The sequence below is a fragment of the Lepus europaeus genome, chromosome 5 (assembly GCF_033115175.1).
Source record: "Lepus europaeus isolate LE1 chromosome 5, mLepTim1.pri, whole genome shotgun sequence".
Lineage (NCBI taxonomy): Eukaryota > Metazoa > Chordata > Mammalia > Lagomorpha > Leporidae > Lepus > Lepus europaeus.
Genome location: NC_084831.1, coordinates 22,717,690 through 22,737,423, shown reverse-complemented (window position 1 = coordinate 22,737,423; position 19,734 = coordinate 22,717,690). Strand labels below are relative to the sequence as shown.

Here is a 19,734-nt window from a genome sequence, read left to right as displayed (position 1 = left end):
CCAAGAGGATGCTCCCCAGGCTCCTCATTAAAGACCTAATTGTGCTGTTTGATGGTGCAGAGGCCGTGTCCGCCTTGCCCCTTGCCAGGTCCTTAGAGACGGTGAGCTGCAGGCACACAGGCCCCCAGGCCTCAGCGTGGGAGGGCAGACAGCTCTGCCCAGCCCCGAGCCCAGCCCACCTGGCCATGGCCTCCATCAGCCCCCAGAGACGTAGACACTGATTCCTGGGAGCGCCTTGCTTTCCCGCGCAGACCAAGGGCCTCCAGGCACCTGCTGAGCACCATCGCCTGCCAAGCATGGCCGAACTCGGACCCTGGTGCTTCTCCCATCTCCTCCCCTTTGCTCAGTGTGGCCTGGAGGGAAGCCCTTGGGCCCCTGGCTGGGGAGATGCGGGAGGGGTGTGCACCCTGAGGGGCTCAGGGACTGTAAGGGGGAGGCAGGTGCCTACATGGACAAGAAGGATGCAGATGCCATGGTTCAGCAGCACCGACGTGGGGCGAGTAAAGCTCAGGGCTGCGTGGACTTGACAGCCAGTGCTGCCCCCACCTGGCCATGGCCATGGGGCTCCTGGCCGGATACTTACCTAGCCAGCCGGGGTTTTCTTTTTCTTTTCTTTCTTTTTTTAAATATTTATTGATTTATTTGAAAGTCAGTGTTACACAGAGAGAGAAGGAGAGGCAGAGAGAGAGTCTTCCATCCACTGGCTCACTCCTCAAATGTCCACAATGGCCACAGCTGAGCCGATCGGAAGCCAGGAGCCTGGAGCTTCTTCCAGGTCTCCCACATGGGTGCAGGGGCCCAAGGACCTGGACCATCTTCCACTGCCTTCTCAGGTCATAGCAGAGAGCTAGATTGGAAGTGGAGCAGCCAGAACTCAAACTAGCACCCATATGGGATGCAGCACTGCAGGTGGCGGCTTTACCCACTACACAACAGCAAAGCCGGGGTTTTCTTGTCTACCTTATGGGGGTCATGCTGGGACTCGGAAGAAGAAAGTGAGTCGTTGCCGTTCAAGCCTTGGCACAGCATCTGCTGCTTACTAAACAGCAGCTCGAACTTCTGCATCCCACAAGCAGGTGTTCCTGGAGCACCTGCTGTGCTGTCAGGACCTGCTCCGGGAGCTGAGAGGTCCATGATAGAGGAAGTCAGAGATGCTGTCCTCAGGGACCTCAGAGTCTAACAGCAAAGGGGGGAACAGCTGAAATAAGCACAGGGCCAAGTGCGAGCCGAGCCCAGCTCCGAGGGGTCCACAGGGCCTGCGAATGTTGCGGGCTTGGCCCTGGGGTACGAGGCCTCTCAGAGGGTGGCAGACCCACTGAAATCTGTGTGATGCTTAAACACTTACTACATGGGGGACTGGCATGGCATAGCAGGTGAATCTACTGCCCACAACACCAGCATCCCATATGGACTCTGGTTCATTTCCCACCTGCTCCACTTCCAATCCAGCTCCCTGTTAATGGCCTGCGAAAAGCAGCGGAGGATGGTCCAAGTGCTTGGGCCCCTGCCACCCACACAGGAGACCTGCAAGAAGCTCCGGGCTCCTGGAGAAGATGGGTCCTGAGACATCAGGAGGACACAGACAGCACTGGGTGCTGGGCTGAGGGAAGAAGGAGAGGAGGTATTAAAGGGGGGAGAATATTCCAGAAAGAAAGCGCAGTTCAGAAGTAGAAAGCTGGCCCCTCCCTGGGGTGACTTGGTGGGCGGCGGTGTTGCACACAGGGAGAAGGGACTCAGAAGAGAGCTGGGCTCAGGGCAGCAGGCAGCTCACGAGTTACAGTCGGGCATCGTGGCTCCGGGATGCCATTGAGAGTCCACACCTGATACACAGCTGGGGGCTGGGAAGTGCTGGGGGCACCCAGAGGAGAATAGGCCAGGCCTGCAGCCCCCAGGGCCTCACGCTCTGGGGACTGCCACAGTGAAGGCTACCACTGGGGCACAGTGGGCAGGGCTGCGGACCGCGGGCCAGCGTTGGCTCTGCAGGGTCAGCTCTGAGCCAAGTCCTAGAGGCCGAGCTTGGTTCACCAAACAGGAAAGATGGAGGCCACGCGGGCCGAGGGGCCCAGGGCAGAGGAGTGAGTACCTGGGCCTTGAAGGTCGAGCCCAGTTTGCATCATCACCACAGCCACCAGACTCACTGTCCCTGTCCTGTTTCTGCGGGAGGAGGGGCTTGGGGCTGCTGCATTTGGGGGAGGTATCTGGCACAGGTGAATAGGGAGGGAGGCTCTGGCAGCTGCTGACCAGGGGAGATGGAGATGACACCTGCAGGGGGACCCAAAGGGCTTGGGGGCCAGTGAAGGGCACAGCCTGCATCACGGTCACAGGATCTGGCACTGTGGACGAGCAGGGGACACCACAGCCCTGGGTGGCCAGCGCTGGGGACGGCAGACACATCCCTGCAGGGCCACCTGGCAGGGGAAGGAGTCACACTGCCAATTTTCTGTACAGCCCCCGTGAGCTGTGCCTCTGGCCGGAGCAGGGACCGAGCCGCTCTGCTGCGCCCAGCTGCCTGGGTCCTGGCTCCCAGCTGGTGATGGGGGGAGGGAAGGGCCGGCTAGGCTGAGAGTGAGGGATAAAGTCTCTGCTGGCCTCAGGCGGGGGCCCGTGGGCCGTGAGGTCCCCTGTGAACGCGCTAATTTCCTTCTCTCCATTCTTTCCAGACTCTTCCCGCAGCCTCGGGAGCTGCTTTTCCTTCTGGCCTTCTCCATCCTCTCTCCCCCCAGCGTGGCTGTCACTCCTGCTGCTTCCAGCCGGCCGCACGAGCCCGGCGCCCCAGGGAGGCAGGCTGTCTCATAGGCTTCAGTCGCACGGCCTCAAGGACCACAGGAGCCGCCATCCGCTGCGTCTGGAGGCGGTCCAGGACTGCCTGGCCCCGCTTGGTCTTGTGGGGCCACCTGTCTCGCATGGTTCACCAAAAGATGTGGCTCAGAGCCTGGAAGCAGTAGGCACCGCGGCAGGGGTTGATGTCAGCTGCTTGCAAAGGAAGCCTGGGCACTTTAACTTATTCCTGTAGAAATTACCAGAAACGTTGATGCCCTCGCATGGCACGACCACCACTTTCTGGCCCAGCAGCCCAAGAAATGGCCTCAGCCATCCAGCACCAGGACCTTATGTCTCACAGCACACGGAGGAGGGGAAAGAGGTCCATCTCTGTTCCATCCTGGGTCCCTCCCAGCCCCTCGCCACCCCGGCCCACCAGGAGCCTGCACCTGCTGCTCTGCCATCTTGGACAGCCGCCTGAGTCCGAGATTAAATATGTATGTTTGCATGGGTATGCATGTATTTAGACATGTCTGTGTGTACATACATGCATGTGTACATGTGTATGTACAACATGTGTGCGCATGCAGTGCCTTATCTGTACCGTGTATGTATAGTCTGGAGGTGCATATAATGCAACTGACATCAACAGCTCACCCATTTCCCTTGTGCATTTGATGCCTGGTGTTGAGTGTCAGCAGCTGAGGGCTGCCGGTGGGCATTTTCTGGGCAGTGCCAGGACATGAGGTGGCAGTCTTCATTATGCCCACCTCCCCTGGTTGGGCCACCCACAGGCTGGAGGCTGGCAGGCCGTGTCTGCCCCTCTGCACCCCAGCAGCTCCGTGAGATATAAAAACAGAACCCCCACCTCCCTGCCTCTGCCCGGGCAGGAGGAAAGCCAGGGCAGAGCAGTGCCCGGGAAAATGCCCTGCAGGAGGAGCCGGGGGGAGGAAGCCAGCCCGAGGCAGTCCGCTCCGTCTATTTCCAGGGCCGCCCAAGACCCACGCTCCTCACTCATCCATGACCATTGACGGAGTGCCTACCACACTCCAGACCCCCTGGAGTTTCTGACCCTCATCCCCACCCCTGTATTATGGCCTGATATTTTGCACCTGCAAGTGTTTCTACACACAGCAGAACCACAGATGTGACTCTGTGGGGTTGCACACTGCCACGGGGCACAGTACAACTTCAGCTCTTCAGGGGCTCCGGAGGGGGAGGTGAAAGTGGGGTCTGTGGAGAGCTTGGAAAATGTGCAGTTCCTGTAGAAGCAGCGATCTGCACAGAGGGGCGTGGGTAGGTTTCCAGAGCGATGGGACAGAGAACCAGAACTACATGGTGGATTCTACCTGGTAGCTCCTTGGAAAGTTGACCGATCCTATAAGGAACGCATGAGATGTTCCCCATGGAGGACTAAGGTGTTTTACTGGAGACTTGAGTTCTGCTAGGCCTAAGTAGATGGGACGAAAGTCAAAGAAAAAAGAGATGAGGACAGATGAATGACTGGATGGATGGATGATGGATGATGGATGGATACATGGATGCATGGATGCATGGAATAGATGGCTGGATGGACAGATGACTGGCTGGATGATGGATGGACAGATGGCTGGCTGGATGATGGATGGACAGATGGCTGGCTGGCTGGCTGAGGGGTGAGTGGATGTAGGTCTCAATGAACCCTTGAGTGATAGTTCTCTCCAGATCATGGAAAATACAGGTACAAGGAATTTGTAGCACGTTGTGATACAGGGGGCAGCACTATGGAGAGCAACACTTAGTTTCCCACCACCTATCCTCCCTGCACTGCTCTAACTTCTCCTGACATCTGCTCCACCCCGGCTTGTCCAGCCAGCTGGGACTATAAAGCAGAATGAGCCCTTCAGTAGGAAGGGGACAGGCAATGGATCTAGGGCTTCCTGCTCCATCCTGGGCCGTGAGAGCCGTGTGCTCAGGGCTCCCCGGGAAGCGTGATGGGCGTGGGCAGGCACGGGTGGCCCCTTCCCCGAGCACAGCCACAGCACCCCCCTTTCCTGAAGGCACACTGCTGCTTCCTGGTTCCGTGACGCCGTTTCCGGCCACACTCAGTAGCCCAGGGAGGGATCTCCGCTCATCTTCACAGCTGCTTTTCATTTTCATCACGTGGCGAGGCCATGTGTACCCGGGGCTGAGGCTACCACGGTCTACAACATCCACCAGACAGGGGAGCCGAGAAAATAAGGTGGGCGTGGATGATAGGAGAAGGGCCTTCAGGACCCCGTGGAGGGAAGAAGGGCAGGAGGAAGCTGCTGAGTCGATGTTTTTGGTGTGCACGCCTGGTCTCCATGAGGAGACCATGCTCCGGGCAGCTGCCCGTCATCACCGGAGCCAGCCCTTGACAGCAAAAGCCTTGACTGAGATGGTGGCCACAAGAGGGAGGTTTGTTCAGCGGAGGGCCATCAGAACAAGGCTTCAAAAGAGCTGTGGCATTCGAAGGTGGGTTTTGAAGATGACCGAGAGTTCTGGTGATAGAGATCAAGACAGTCCAGCCGCAAGTGCATGGGTGATGAGCAAGTGCAGTCCTTTGGTGTGCCGGTGGTCCGCATGCCGAGTCTGAGGAAGCGGAGAAAAGCAGCAAACAAGGAAGCCCTGCTGGGGGCTTCCCAAGTCCGCGGCTGCGCTGCGTGGTGCCCTTCACACCTCAACTCTTCTTCCCGCTGCCCCTCTCTCCCCCGCCCCAACCAAGTCAGGATGGGACATGGGACGGGAGACGCAAGTGAAGGTGGAATCTGAACCCAGAGCTGCGGAGTCACAGCCTATGCCCTCTCTAGGGAGCCACAGCGCCGTCTTCTATGAGGTCATGCAGCTGGCCTGGGGTCGGCAGCAGAGGCCCTGTGATGCCAGGTGCACTTGCCCCTGCCCCTGCAGGAGGAGCCTCAGGCTGGTGCCTGCTGTTTCCTTCCCTAGGACACGGCAGGTGCCAGGATGTGGGGCTGAGCAGGCACGGAGCTGCCGACACAGACGCTGTCCTGCTTGCCGGGTGGATGTCATTAGGAGAGCTGCTCCATTCAGGAACAAAGCGGGCTGCCTGGGCTCCTTCAAAACAGCCGAGGCAGCAGCTGATGAGAAGGGAGGGGGTGGGGATTTTTGCTGGCGAAAAGCCAACAACAGCGGGAGGGGAGGATTTCAGCACGGAGCCCTCAGCTGCACCTGGGGCAGGGGCTCCCACTCCATGGTGGCCCCAGGGAGAGCAGAGAGGGGAAAGAAGAGAAGGAGAGGTGAGGGGAGGACGATTATGGAGAAGGAGCAGGTGGGAGGGGCGCAGCAGCAGGCGGTGTGATGAGAAGAGGAGGGGGAGGAGGGGGAGGAGGGGGGAGGCATGGGGGAGCGGAGGGGAGAAGGCAGGGCGGGCGGAAGGAAGAGGCAAAGGAGACAAACAGGTGAAGAAGGAGAGAAAAGAACCAGGAACAACCTCACAGAAGAAGAAGATGAGGTGGAAGAGATGGAGGGAGGGGCAGGAGGGGAGGGAAGACGCAGGGGAGGGGCTGCCTCCAGAGCAGGTTCTGAGAGCCCGGCCCAGCCGAGCCCTCCAAATTGGGATGCTCACAGCATGGCTAAGTTGAGCTGCCGCTCTGGCTTCCTGCCTTGCTTACCAGGCCAGCACCGTGAGGACCTGAGCCTGTGGACAGGGCAGCCATATCAACAGGATCCACCCACCCCGGCTCTGGGCATGCCCAGGAAACAGCTCAGCCCGGCCAGCAGCCCGCAGCCCCTCCTCCCACCGAGCAGGGGCGGTGTCTGGGGGCGGAGAGAGAACACTGGCCTGGCGGTGGGATGGGTGCTTGCCTGGGTGTCAGGATGCAGGAGGGCCGCACCACCTCTTCTGTGGTTTGGAATCCTGGGCTCCTCTCTGAAGAAAGGAGGCGGCGTTGTGCTGTGGCTGTGCCAAAACACAGAAGGCACTGGGAGCTGAAGAACTTGCTGGAAGGAGCAGCCCGGAGGGTGTGCGGGAGCCAGGCAGCCGGGTGGTGGGAGTGCACTGGAGGACATGGCAAGCCACGGGCAGTCCGAGGGCAGTCACCGTGCGGTACCAGAGACGCTGGCTGGACAGGCGACCTCAGGAGACACCCGCACCCTGTGCTGGCCTCGGAGGAGTGGAGGAAACACACAGGGCAGGAAGGGAAGCCCAGCAGGGTCCCCGGGGGCCAAGTGTGGAGCCAGAGAAGGTAAAGCGGTACAGGAGAAGTGTGGGCGGGGAAATGCAGAGCCAAAGGCAGCCATGCAGCTGGCGGGCGGGGAGTCTGTCCCGGCACAGTCACTGCTTGGTTGCCAGCTTACAAATGGGCCCTTTGCCGCGTGCCTGGGCTTCCACACAGAACCAACAGCTCATGTTTCTGTCTACAGGTGCAGCTCTGCCTGCTGCGGGTGAGCGATTTTGTACTCTCTCTCCAAATCCAGGAGGCAAAGAGCCCTGGACGTGGTTGTTCCCATATTGCCTTACATTCAGCCACACTGGCCCTGACACCCTAAAGGCTGAGCAAGGCTGACCCCCAACAACCCAAACCTCAGGTGCCAGGAGACCCCGGGCAAAGGCCCTGGGGCCCTCGTCCTGTACCTGGTCCCAGTCCGTGGCGGGTTTGTGACTCACCCTGCCATGACCCTCTCCTGGTGTCTTTGCCCTTAGCTAGAACCACCAGGCAGGCTCCGCCCCCGCAGAGAAATCCTGGTGTTCATCTCTGGTGTCTGGGTCCTCAGTGGTTCTGCCTTTCTTGGGTGCTGCATTTCCCATGAACCTTTGCTGTGGGATGTGGAAGGTCTGATAGGTGCCCCCAAGGGTGTCCTGGGTTCCAGGCCCAGCTCTCTTTGCAGTGTAGGGCAATCAACCAATTTCCCCAGGGTAACTGGGCTGCCACTCCACGTGGAAGCACAGCCCCTTTGACTCATGTTAATGTGACCACAAAAGAAACCCCAGACAGACAGACAGACAGAGGGTGGGCTCATCTTCCAGTGCAATGGAGCCCGGCTAAGACCCCAACCCTTCCCCTCACCACGCTACACGCACATGTGCGTATACACACACACACACATGCACGAGCACACACACATACATGCCCCCCTACACACATGTACACACACACGGGTATGCACATACGTGCACATGTACACATACACACACACATACACACCTCCTTGGGGAACACAAGCCCTGGACCCATGGAGCTCCAGGTGTGGGAATGAGAGGAGAATCGGTGCTAGTGGGCCTTGGGGACTGAGGGACACCCCACCCCAGTACAGCGCGACAGTATCTGGAGACAAGACCTTTCAGAACGTCACTGAGGTTAACTGAGGTAATACAGGGCGGGGGGACTAATTCCACTGAGCCAATGTCTTTCTTTCTTTTAAAACATGTTTATTGGAGCTGGCTCTGTGGTGCAGAGGATTAAGCCGCCGTCTGCAGTGCCAGCATCCCATATGGGCACCAGTTCGAGTCCTGGCTGCTGCACTTCTGATCCAGCTCTCTGCTATGCTCTGGGAAAGCAGTAGAAGATGGCCCAAGTCCTTGGGACCCTGCACCCATGTGGGAAACCTGGAAGAAGCTCCTGGCTCCTGGCTTCACCCTGGCCCAGCCGCAGCTGTTGCAGCCATTTGGGGAGTGAATCCTAGGATGGAAGACCCCCCCACTTCCTGTCTCTTCCTCTCTCCCTCTATAACTCTGCTTTTCAATAAAGAAAATAGATCTTTTTAAAAAGCCTTTATCTTATTCATTTGAAAGCAGAGTTACAGAGAGAGAGGGAGAGACAGAGACAGAGATCCTCCCTCTGCTGACTTACTTCACAGCTGGTTGCAATAGCTGGGGCTGGGGCTGGGGCTGGGGCAGGCCAAAGCCAGGATCCTGGAGCTCCAATTAGGTCCCCCACATAGGTGGCAGGAGCCCAAGTACTCTGGCCATCTTCTGCTGCTTTCCCAGGAGCATCAGCAGGGAGCTGGATTGGAAGTGGAGCAGCTGGGACTCGAACTGACCCTCATATGGGATGCCGGCATCACAGGTGGCAGCTTAACCCGCTGCACCACAATGGCATCCCCAGGCCAACGTCTTTCTAAGAACGGATGCCCGGGTGTGAAAGCACAGGCAGGAAGCTGTGCGCGGGCACGGTGAGGAGGCCTCTGCGAGGGGCCTGGGGGGCCCTGAACCTGCTGACACCTTGATCTTGGACCAGCAGCAGCCTCCACGCCCGAGAGGACAGACACGCTCTCGTCTCAGCAGCCCAGTGGGGTTTTGTTACAGCGGCCCCAGGGAACCAAGCCAGGGGCCGGAGGTGGGCGATGGCCACTTGCACCTCACACATGCTCTTGGGAGCCGGGAGTTCTGGCTGGAGGTGGAGGCGGCGTCCAGTCTGCACTATGGCCTCGTCCTTGCAAGCTGTCCTGTCGCTGGCCGCGCCTCGGGGAATGTGCAGGACGCCCTGTGACTTCCCTGTCACCCCTGCTGGTTGCTGTGTGGAAACCCAGCTTCAGTCCACGGACACGAGCCCCGTGCTATACCTTCTCCCGAGTTGCTCCGTTGGAAGCAGTGCCATGCACAGCCATGCTGGTGGAGGCGTGGGTGGCCCAAGTGACCATCCATGGTGGTGTCGCAGGAGCCTTACGGGAAGCAACAAAGGCAAATGCATAGCCGGAATTCACGCCTGTCCCCTAGAGGGTGGCCCACGGTCGTCACCGGGCCGCCGGATGGGGTTCTGTTGGCCTGGGTAACCGTATCATACGGGGGACCTGGTGCTGGGCTCTGCTGTCAGCAGACTGGGTGTCAGGCAGCAGAGCTGGCAGGTCACCCTTGCCCAAGGGAAGTCCTTTGGGTTCATGCCCTGGGCCGTCTTCTCCCAGGTCACCATGGCCGCTTGGCTCACCAGCACGAGGCCGATGACACCCCCACACCAGCCACTCTGCCCGGGTGGCAGCTCAGGGCCTTCTCTGACACAGGACATGGCGTCTTCCTGGCCCCTGGTTCTGAGCACACCATCCAGATCCCTTGTCCCGACTACCCTGTTCCTTCTAAGTCCCTGATCACGCAGCCGAGCCTAGTAACTGCCCCCAGGTTAGTGTAGACCCCACTTCCAGCCCGCCTGAGTGGCCCAGCGTGTGGCGCGCCAGAGCTCTGCCTCGATGGATGCTTGCTCTTGACCGAGTGGGGCTGTGAGGCACCAGCCAGTCCCTGTCAGACGGTATCATACAGGCCCAACCGGGACCCACGCATGAGCATGTTCTCCCTCAGTGACAGGGTCCCAGGCTGGGAGGGAGGGGCAGCAGGCGAGGAGGCAGCACCGTTCATCCGAGGGGTCTGAGCCCCCCATGCGTGCCACTTACTCGTATGCTCTGGAACTGGGCCGCGGACGCCCCTTCCCCTTCCCCACACACCCGCAATTGTTATTGGGAAGGAGGCGACACCCAGCTCATAGAGATAGCTCAAGTCATTGGTCGCCTGGCGCCCTGAGTGTAGCCCACCAGGCAGCCAGAAGGTGTTTCTTGCAAGGAGACATGGATTTGTCCTCCAAAACACAGGGGTGTCTGGGCCGTTGACTGCCCCGCCGACACCTGCCTGTCAGAGGCTACACTACACCCTGATTTGCTACCAGCACTACCCTGGGAGCGGCTGGATCCCACGGTTCAAGTGGATCCCTGCCTCCCTCTCCTAAGCCCCCCGTGAGGACCCTGGGCCCACCCAGGTAACCCAGATTAGTCTCCTCCTCTGGAAATGCCGCATCTGCAGGGTTCCTTGGGCCATGGCAGGGGACAGTCCAGTTCTGGGGACTAGCAGGTCTTGCAGGGACCCATTGATTCCACCGTGTGAGGCTTAGTGGTGGCTGGCGCGTGTGTCCCACAATGCAGACCTGCCCCGAGCCCGTGTGCAGGCATTCAGCTCTGGGCTGGGGTCTTCCAGGGCAGCTGGGCAGTGGGACAGGGCTGACAATGCTGCAATAACTGACGGCCTGAAGCAAATGAACCTGCTGAGCTGAGAGGTTCGGGACTCTCAGAAATGGTGGGCGAGGTGCCACTTCCTCCCGGTGACAGGCTGGGGAGGTGCCGCTCACCGGGGCAGCCCCACTGTCCTCTCCGTGGACCCAGCCTCCACTGGGAGTGGCCTTCAGAACTGGGAAGGTTAGGAGATAAGATCCCAGACTTTACCGGGCAGGGCCAGAGCAGGTGGTGGCGGTGCTGTACCTGTCAGTCCGCAAAGCGCTCACCTGTGCGCTGCGGGAGCCTTGCACCTCCCTGGGGAGGGGCTGAGGTGGGGCCGCTGCTCTCCCCTTGAAGACGTGACTGTCATGGGGACGTGCACCACATCTGGGCTCTGCAGGGCTCCAGATGGGCTTACTTCATAGTTGGGAAGGGGGTGGAACAGAGGCCTTAGCCTTTGGAGCCACCTCAGCAACACAGGGCCAAGGGACAGAGAGGAGGAGAAGGGTCAGGCAGGAGTCACACAGTGAGTGCAGCGCCCCAGCTCTGGTGCCCCAAGCATTCCTCCCCAGCAGCCCAGGACAAGGCCTGGGCCTCCCTTCTTCCCGGGCACCCAGGGTCTGGCCAGGGCTTGGCACCCCAGCAGGGATCTGCAAAGGCTTATGGATGGATGGATGGATGGGTGGATGGGTGGGTGGGTGGATGGATGGGTGGGTGGATGGGTGGGTGGGTGGATGAATGGATGGGTGGATGGATGGGTGGGTGGGTGGATGGATGGGTGGATGGATGGGTGGGTGGGTGGATGGATGGGTGGGTGGGTGGATAGATGGATGGGTGGGTGAATGGGTGGGTAGATGGATGGATGGGTGGGTGGGTGGATGGATGGATAGATGGATAGATGGATGGGTGGGTGGGTGGATGGATGGGTGGATGGATGGGTGGATGGGTGGGTGGGTGAATGGGTGGGTAGATGGATGGATGGGTGGGTGGATGGGTGGATGGGTGGGTGAATGGGTGGGTAGATGGATGGATGGGTGGGTGGGTGGATGGGTGGGTGGATGAATGGATGGGTGGATGGGTGGGTGGATGAATGGATGGGTGGATGGGTGGGTGGATGGATGGGTGGGTAGGTGGATGGATGGATAGATGGTGGATGGATGACTGAGCAAGAGCAGGCGCGGACCTCGATGGTTCAGAGAACAGGCTCGAGAACCAGGCCTGGCTTTGAATCTTGGCTCTGCCAATTATTAGCTGAGACCTCGCGTCTCCTCTCCGAGCCTCAGTTTTCTCACCTGCGAAGTGGTAAAGGACAATAACAGCCTTCCCCTCCTAGGGCAGCTGTGAGCAGGGCAGCGGCCCAGGTGTGGGAGTGCTTGGGACCCGACCTGGCCCATCATGGGCGTGCCACGCTGCTCCTTGTTATTTTGCGGACAAGAACTGTTCTGGACTTCCAGAATCCTCCACCGCTCCAGCAACCGACAGATTGCAGGAGAGCAGAGGTCCTTCCTGGTGTCTAGCCTAAGATCACCATGCTGCAGCTCCCTTCCTGCGCTGCTCCCTCGCCAGCCTCAGCCCTCCCAGCAGGCTGTGATGGGGGCCATCTGCATGCAGCCTGGCGCTCACCGAAGTCCCCATCAATCCATACGTCTCTAGCCCTGCAGTCACTCCCGGCGTGAATCAATGAGCTTTGCAGAGCTGAGCGCGAAGGCCGAGATTTGTCTTTCTCCCGCATACCTTCCGGAATAACCAACCATCTGTCTCGCAAATAGATGCCCGCCTCCCGCCGGTTCCCCGGCTCCTCTCATCCCGGAAGCCTGGTGGCCTCCCCGAGATGAGATCTCGGTGTCTGGATGCCGGCTCCATACCTGCCCTGAGCCCCAGGAGGGGCACTGCCCATGGGACCGTCACCCCCTCCCTGCAGCGCCCTGTGAGGTCGGCTTCGGGGAGCCCCAGACCCAAGAATGCACAGCCAGGAAGTGGCAGAGCCTCAACTTGAACTCCGAACCAACTGATTGCACGCAACTGATCCCCTTCGCGGGGCCCTCCTCCTGCTCTAAGTGCTCCCAGGCACACTGGTGCTTACAGATGGGGAAACTGAGGCACAGGGCCGTGTCTAACCTGCCCACCTTCCCCAGAGCCTGCAATCGCCTCTCGGGGCCCTGTGCTTGGACCTGTCCACGGGGACTGGGAGTACATCTGTACCTGGTGCGCAGTGAGTGCTTCGCAAGGCCAAGTGCAGGCAGCAGTAATGATGCAGGCCCAGCAGCTCCTGACGCCCACCTCTCCCCACAGGGCGTCCAAAATTAACCCCGCCTTTAAGCAGTAACAGCTCCCCAGAGGCGGCAGCACTGTGTCGGAGAAGGGCTGTCTCCCAAACACAGACCAGCAGGCCGACGAAGCTGCCCAGGTTCTGACATCATTTGGAAATCAATGTGCCAGGACTGTGGGTCCGGTGTCTGCCCACGGCTGCCCACTCCGAGCCGGATCATGCCCTGCTCCCCTGCCCCCCTCCGGAACCGCAGGGAGGTTCCAGAAGCATCATTGATCTTTCCGCTAACGTGTCCTAATGAAATACAAATCTGTTGTCACTTACAGAGCCATCTGTCATGGCGGCACAGAAGCAATGCTACCCGGAGAACAATAACTATCATTTCATTTTAAGACCTGGCCTTCCTCCTCTGGTCCCCTGCTGGAGCAAAATCGATATCTTTTACTGTTTCATTTTGTCACCGAGCAAGCAGCGGAAAGCCATCAATAGGGCGTTAAAGATACTTCCAGTTACGTGCGTGCTCCTGTTACAAGGCCTTGGCTTCTTGCTGTGAGTCATGGCCCAACTTTGCACAAGGTTGCAGTGGGCAGGGGGCTGGTCCCGTGTCGCTGTCCTTGCAGCAAAGCCAGCACCGCCCAGGTGGCTAAGGAGGCAGCAGAGGGCTGAGGTCCTGGAAAGCAGAAGTGAAGTGGGGGAGTGGATTATTGCATTTTTACTGCAGGTCCTTGCCTTGTGCCTGGAGAAGCATTCTAAGTCCAGGCACACGCAAGGTGCACAGAGTAAGAAAGTTTTATTTAAACACACACACACATACGTGAGCACAGGAGAAATACCCAGCATGAGTGGGCAGTGGGGCTGGGGGAGGGGAGGAGAGAGACCGCAGCCCAGCCCCTCCTCCAGTCGTGGTCTCTGGCAGCAGAGAGAGCTCCCCCATTGTTGGCCTCCCTTATGAAGTCAGAGGGGGTGTGTCTACAGATATAAAGCCACCTGGGAGTTTTATGATACCTCCATAAAATTCTGTGATGTCTCCCCCCTATATGAAGCAGATGTACCCCCAGGAGGTGCAAGTAGGAGGACAGTGTCACACAGGGGGTGGGGCTTGTGACCTCCATGTCAGCAGACCTAGCTAGCCGCCTGCCTATCTGAAGCATCAGCCTGAAATAGCATCTGGCCCTTCCTGGGTGGAAGGCTCAGACCTCTCAGCTGGGAGGGAATGGGGGGCAGGACTTGGCAGAGGGTGGGCGATGCACGTTTTCCCGACAGGCAGGGCTGGGTTACCTGATCTGAAAGGGGGAAGCATCTGCAGGTTTAACTTTCTCATCTGGAGGTGCAGGGAGGAAAAACTGACTCATATGCTCCCCCCACCTCCAATGTGAGAGCAACAAACCAAGCAGGAAGCTCCCTCCAGCCAGCTTCCTAAGGGGAGTCTCAGGGACCTGAGATGGGTTTCCCCAGACTGCGTTCACGTCTGGACGGACATCAGAAGGCACTTCAGGCATAGATTTGTAGAACCAGCTGGACTGCAATGATGTAGAATGTAGTGATAAAATTCCTCAATGTCAACTGCACAACATGTGCAGTCAGGTTTGCCTCCTCCATCACCATGGTTTGAGTATTTCCGGTAAGCGCAGTCAGTGCCCTCCCACAACCTCGCAACGTTCGTCAGCTGCCCTCCACCACCACGGTTTTACCTTTTCTGAAGTTTTGCACTGATGGAATCACAGGGCACTCCCTCTTTTGTGTGCCTTTGAGTTCACTAAAAGCCTTTACCATTTATGCACGATGTTATTTCTACCTACTGGATATGTGCCATTGTCTCATTGTGGTTTTAATTTAGGTTTCCCTGATGACAAACAGTGTTGAATATTAGGGTGCCAGTATCACAGGCAGTGACTTTATCCACTATGCTACACCACCAACTCCTAGAGAAAAATTTTTAGAAAAAAAATTTAGAAAAAAAAAAAAAGCTTACAGCTATTAAAGAAGACAGAGATATACCATGTTCATGGAACTGGTGACATTATAAAGTTAAAAGGAACAGCTGGAACAAATAGCCACAAATACAATGTGGTAAACTTAAATCCCACCTTATCCATTATCATCTTAAATAGAATGATCACAAAATTCAAGTTAAAAGTCTAAGATTATAAAAATACTATTAGTGAGTAAGTTAAAACATAGCAGTACTAGTATATGACAAAATGGCTAGGGATAATTTTGTTATTGTTCTGGTGCTCCTGGCCCTAGCCCTTTCTTTCTTTTTTTTTTTTTAAGATTTATTTATTTATTTGAAAGGCAGAGTTACAGAGAGGCAGAGGCAGAGAGAGAGAGAGAGAGAGAGAGAGGTTTTCCATCTTCTGGTTCACTCCCCAGATGGCCGCAACAGCCAGAGCTGTGCCGATCCAAAGCCAGGAGCCTGGAGCTTCCTCTGGGTCTACCACGCAGGTGCAGGGGCCTAAGCTTTCCCAGGCCATGGCAGAGAGCACAGTGGATCATTGCTCAGATTTCTGAGGGGACTCCTTCGCATGTCTTTGGTGGTCCCTGTCCACACAGCTCCCTCTCCAACATTCTGCCCTCCCAGTTCTAGCCACCGTGGCTTCTCAAGCTCTGGTTCTTCATCCTCGGATCATTAGAGCTATGGGGCTCTGCTTCAGGTCCCAGCCCACCCCAAGCAGCCTGGATGCCACCTCCAGAGTGTAAACCGAGGCTCAACTCATGTGTTCTCTCTGTGAGAATCCTTTGGCGCAGCTGGTTGGCTAAGGTCCTCAGGCTGATGTGTGTTTATGCATCCACTTTTCTGGTTACTTAACAGGAGAGGATAAATTCCAGTTCTTTCCATTGGTCAGAAGCAAAAATCTAATTTAGCTAACTGTTTAATGGCCTTTGTGCACATTTAGGTGGCATTTCCTCAGGACCAGTGCTGTGGTACAGCAGGTTAAGCTGCTGCTTGCGGTGCTGGCATCCCATATCACAGTGCCAGTTTGAGTCCTGGCTGCTCCGCTTCCAATCCACCTCCCTGCACCTGCGGGAGCAGCAGATCATGGCCCAGTACTTGGGAGACCAGGATGGAGCTTCTGGTTCCAGTTTCAGCTTGGCCCAACCCTGGCCATTTGTGGCCATTTGGTTCATGAACCAGTGGATGAGAAATCAATCTCTGTCTCTCTGTCTCTCTCTCTCTCCTGCCTTCCAAATAAATAAATAAGTCTTCAAAAATAAATAAATCTTAAAAAAATATGATTATGATTAAGTCACACAACTTGTGTTTTTTCCCAAATTGAATCTGACCTGGAACCCCCAAGTCTCAAACTGACAGCAGCAGGATTTTGGTGTGAACAGGGGTCTCAGGCGGGCTGCGTCTGCTCTCTCCCCAGCCCTGCTCTGTGTGTCGGTGAAAACCCCCGCCTCCAGGGGGACCTCCGTGTCCCCTCCCCACTCCCCTCCCCTTTTGAGGACGTCTTGCCAGTTTTGCCTCCCCAGCCCCATGGCCTTCCTGTCTCCCCGTCATCCTTAGTCTGCCGGAAAAGCAGGCCTCTCCCTGCCCTTGCTTTCCAGCGGCGTCTCCATCTTCACAAAGGGAGCACGGTGGGTGACAGAGAAGTGGTGCAGAGTCCCAGCCTCTGGGAGTGAGCAAGGCTCTTTGCATGTGCCTGTGAGGCTGTGCAGCTGGGACAGGCAGCAGATGGTCTGCTCAGCTTCCTGCCTGCCGAGGGGAGCCCTGGGGCATGGGGAGAAGACCGGGCTGCACTGGGAGCCTGGAGAAGTGCCCTCGGCCCTACCTAGAGAGATGCGGCGCCCGAGAGCTCAGGGCCTCGGACTCAGCAGGAAGCATTTACTTTGTGTTCATGGGAGGCTCACTCTCTCGGAGGCTGAGGGCTCCCACGATTTGCCTTCCGCAGGCTGCAGAACCAGGAAAGCTGGTGGCGTGGCGCAGGCCTGGGAAGCAGGAGGGCCCATGACCAAGGGGAGGAGAAGGAGACGTCCCAGCTCAGACAGAGCCAGACTGCCCTTCCCCGGCTATAGTGCTCTATTTGCATCCACGACGGGCTGGAGTTCGCCTAGCCATGCCGGTGGGGCCCCAGCGCCTCTGTGTAGTCTGCTGACCCAGGTGCAGATCTTGGCCCAATCCACACCAACCCTCACCAGCTAACCCGGCTTCCCCCAGCCCAGCCAAGTGGGCGGGAACAGTCCCCCCTCACAAGGGCCCTGTAAGCACCTGCTGCTTACCCGTCAGCGGCTCCACACATCTGTAGCCACATCTGGAAGAGACCATACCAGCCCAACCGCTCCCGAGGCCTGAGCCCGCCTGCCCGGCCCTGCTGCCGCAGAGCCCTTGCCTCTGACCACGTGAGCAAACAGGTTAACGGCAGCGCAAGTCATTCTTGTCCCTGGCAGAGGAGACAGTGACAAACAGGGGCAAGGGCAAAAGGCTGGAACTAATCCTGCTTGCAAAATTCAGCTCCCTCCCGTGACAAACGACGGTGTGAGCGGATGCACCATGTAGGTTTGCTGGGCTGATGTGCAGAGGGCAGCTGACCACTGCGTGCCACGGCCCCGTGGCTGGGACTGCTGTCTCCGACACCGTCCTTGGCTGCTGTGCGCATTGATCTCCAGGGTGAAGCAGCCGCCGCCCTGCCAGACAGCCGTGGGCCCCTTCCTCCTGGCTTCCTACGCGATCCAGTCTGTGCCGGCCTGCGAGGGTCAGCAAGACAGACAGGCCCTTCTCGGTCTGCCTGACGCTTCCAGGTGGCTCCGTGCAGCAGCCGTCACGGGCGCAGGAGAGGGCACCTCCACCCCTGACCTGCGGTACCTGGTGAGTGCCTGGGCGTCACCATTTTCCCCATACCCATCGGTTTATTGGATCGTATGACTGCTGCGAGCTCCCAGCAGCGAGCGCCACCCTAGGCCTTGGGGCTGACCCACGTCCACCCGCTCACACGTCCACCAGGCGGGGCCTCAGAGGCTTTCCTGAGCGGAGCACACAGGCGTCCACGCAGGGCACCGAGGACTAGGGGTGGTGAGGCAGATCCAGCTCTGGTCTCAGGAGGATGCAGAGGCTGCTGCGACAGGAGACTGGTCCGGACGAGCAAGGAGCTGCGCCCACAGGAAGCGGTGAGCGATCAGTCCGTCCCCAGGGCTCTGCAGCGCGCCCGCCAGGGAGCAACTGCCGGGAGAACCCGGCATCCCAGCCACTGGTTTGGCCGCTGAAAATCAGAGGCAAACTGTGGTGGGCGCAGCTTTGGGCCACCCCGGAGGCAGCTCAGGGCTGGGCCTCCAGGGCGCCGCCCACCAGCCTGCTCTCTCTCTCTCAATAGCTCTCTCTCTGGGGCTGCTGCTGGCCTGGGCCAGCCCTCCTCCATTCCCATCCCTGCCGTGGACTCTCACAACCCATGCCTCTGTGCCCTGCTCTGGGGAGAGCTGCAGGTGCCTCCTCCCATCTCACCCGGTCTCCTCAGGAACCCCTGGAAGCCCCTGGGACCCCACTTCCTGCAGGACAGCAGACCCAAAGACAGATGTGTAATAGGAGGTGCCTGTGGGTCCACACCTGCCTGGGCACTACTGACCAGTGGCTCCCGAGAGCGTGGGCTGGGGCCCCGGGGGCCGAACACTTGCCCCAGCCCCATCAGTCCCAGCCTGGGGCAGCCCGGGAGGGGTGCGCCAGAAACACCAGCTGCTGGAGCTGCAAAGCTTTTCCTGGGTGCGGGGGACCCCAGCCCCTCCCCCACGGACAGCCCTGCAGCAAGGGGCTCAGACCATGCGGTCTGCCCTCCCACAGACCTGGCTCCAGTGGGGCCTCAGTCCCTTCATCCACAAAGCGGGTCTAACGAAGACCTCTCTCGACCACGAACAGGATGACAGGGCTCCCAGACAGCCCCACACCACAGCGGGCTCCTGCATAGACTGTGAGTGCTGTGCACCATGCGGCAGCCGGGGTTGCAATCCTGCACCCTAATGAAGAAGCTCTGTGACCCTGGGTGAGCTCCTCACCCTCTCTGTGCTCTGGCCTCATCGTCTGTAATAGGGAGTCATCACCCCACCACCCCGCAGAGCTGTGGGCACAGACGGATGCCCTGGCCGCAGGGACTATGTCAGGAGCGGCTTTTATTCTCATCGCTGCCCCTGACACTCAGCTGTCCCCTAAGGCTTCTTTACCTGGGATTCTGTGTTTCTTTCCCCTGATTTTGAGATAACTGTAAAGAGTTATTTGAGATAGAGGTAGAAACAGAGAGAGAGGGGGAGGGGCAAATAGAGAGCTCCCGAGATGCTTGCAAACAGGGATCCAGGAACTCATTTCCGGTCTCCCACATGGGTGACAGGAGCTCAGTCGCCCGCATCAACACTGCTGCCTCCCCAGGTCTGCATCACAGGGAGCTGGAGTCGGGGGTGGAGCCAGGGACCGCGGCCCGGCCTTCTGATGGGGACGTGGGCGTGTCCACTGGCATCCTAGCCACTGTGCCCAGTGCCCACCCCTGAAGTAACTACAGAGTCTCAGGAAGCTGCCGACCAGAACACAGGTCCCATGTAACCTTTACCCAGCTTCCCCCAGTGGCGTTCAGCATCCAGACAACGTTGGCACGATTCTGCTCACTGAACTACACACCTTGTTCAGATGGCTCCAGTTTTCCTATGCACTCACTTGCACGTGTGTATGCGTGTGTGTGCGTGTCTGTGCTGTGTGAAGGTGTAGCCAGTCATCCAATCACTTGTGTAAATTCGTATTCTCAGCACCACACTCAGGACAGAGATTGTCCATCACCGCAAGGGCACTCTCTCCT

General features: G+C 58.4%; 1 pseudogene; it reads right to left on the bottom strand.

The window, feature by feature from the left end:
- Positions 1-2,424: 2,424 nt before the first annotated feature.
- Positions 2,425-3,224, bottom strand: LOC133759039 (large ribosomal subunit protein uL13-like; annotated as a pseudogene).
- Between the last annotated feature and the right edge of the window lie 16,510 nt (positions 3,225-19,734).